Genomic DNA, 2,215 nt, shown 5'->3' on the forward strand with positions numbered 1-2,215 from the left:
AACAGAGATTGGAAGGACATAAAGGAAAGACACATGCATCAACAGAACTGTTGCATGCTCAAAACCCTAGAAGCCTAAGGAAAGGGGGAAACAACTTACCNNCGAAATAACGAGAACCCAATCGGTTCAAGTCNAAGCTCTTGANGTTGCNGACGCTTNGNCACTTCCTAAACGAACATGCAATGGGTCAACGAGCTTGGAGGTTAGAGAGAAGGCAGGGGTTTTGTAGAACTCAGTCTTTCTAGAGAGAGGATCATTCTAAAAGAAAAAATTGGTTCTGTTTTCTTTTCAAGAACTCAGCATAATTATAAAGCTATTTTCCTTATTACTAAAATACCCACCTCTTTTAACTTAATTAACTTTTTATCCATATTTTCTTTTAATATAATTTTTATATATATAATCAGGTCCTTACAGTTTCCAGTATTGTAATTATTGAATCATTAAACTTTTCAAGTTTTATTGTAATTATTAAATCATTAAACTTTTTAAATATTATGTCTCTTAATATAATAAATATTGGATAATTTATTCATAATGTATAATTTGGCGTGGTAACTATTTGAATTAATCTCAAGTGAATAAAATTTTATTCATCTTTATTATGTTTATTTAAAAGTTATTGTTCTAAGATATTAATAATTTTGTTATTCTTAGTTTTCAAAATACACTTTACATATGAATTTCATGTTGATTTATTGGTATTAACCAATTATGTAAAGTGTTTTCTTATTTCTACAATTTGTAATTCTTTGTTTTTATTATTTTTTGAAGAAGTTTCATTTTGGTTAGTTCTTATTACTATATGTTTATCTTTGTTTTTTAAACTTAAATCAATTAATATTCTAAGTATATTTGACATTCTTAATTTTTTTTCTAGTTTCCATGTTACAGAATTACATTTTCTCTTACACCTCTCGGTACTACACAAAGACTTTTGACAGAGTAAACAAGTCCAAAGACCTCAAAACCTTAGTGAATTTTAGACTCTTTCTCTCTTTCTCTCCCTCTTTCTCCCTGTCCTCCCCCCCCCTCCCCCGCGCTCTCTCTCCCTCCCTCTCTCTACCTCTCTATCTCTCTCTTTCTCCCTCCCTCCCCCTCTATCTCTCTCTATTTTAGAGAAATTATACCAAATTACATTTTATCTTCTTCTAAGTTCACTTAGGATAGTCTTTTACAGACTTCTCCTTACCTTTACTAGTTGGTTGGCCTCACCTCCTTCAAGATGCATCTCAAGACCACTCTTCACGTCTCGTCTTCATCATCTTCTATGGCTTCCACGCATCATTCTTCATCTCCATGAAGTCTTCATCAACTTGCTTAAAGAAGGTTTCCATCATCTAACATTCGCTTGGAGGTTTTCCTCTGTAGTGTTGTTGCCACTGACGTCGTTCTACAACCCATGCATATTACTGCCTTGTAATTGGAAATGTCACCAGTGATCACCATTTACATAGCCGCAAGTCTATTGCTTCATTTTTGCTTTTTGATTATTTTTTCTGAATGGTTATGCTTCTTTGTTTATGTGAATTGAAGATGGAGGTTATGTGTTCTAGAATGATTCGACTTAAAGGAGAAGGTGATGGTGGTGAATGGGTAAAGAATGATGTATATAATGGAAGGTAGTGTGTTCTTCGGTGGTCTACTATGTTTTTTTCCTTCTTAGTATGTGTGTTGATGAATGGAGGAAATGATTGAGGGATGGAGAAGAAGATCAAAAATTGACATGGGATTTTTTTATTGTGTGAATGAGGTTTGGAAGATGACGAAGGTTTATTGGATGGGTGTTATGTTAGCATTTATGTAGCATAGAGGTTATAACAGAGTAATGGCCTCCGTTTTTTATAGCCATATCCTCTCCCTTTATTTTCTCTTTAGTTTCAATTAGGATCCTTTTGAAAGTGGTCCATTTTTTAAACTATTTCAAACGTGTGTTGACATGTGTCGTGATTCCCTCAACAAAGTGTTCCAGTGTTCAAAAAATCTATGATGATTTTGGAGTTATTTATAAAATTGGATACTCTTCTTTGTATTGGTCACTGAGCCTATTCTTTACTTCATATACATCACCATATCGTGTTTTAAGAGTAAGGGTTCATAAACTAGAAGTTAAACAAGCATACAATAATAGCTGGAGGTTGTCTTTCTACTTCTGCATTTCATATAATCTGAATATGTTTATGTGTTTGTTTGTCATATTTATACTTATTGAATT

Source organism: Vigna radiata, chromosome 6, assembly GCF_000741045.1.
Source record: "Vigna radiata var. radiata cultivar VC1973A chromosome 6, Vradiata_ver6, whole genome shotgun sequence".
Taxonomy (NCBI): domain Eukaryota; kingdom Viridiplantae; phylum Streptophyta; class Magnoliopsida; order Fabales; family Fabaceae; genus Vigna; species Vigna radiata.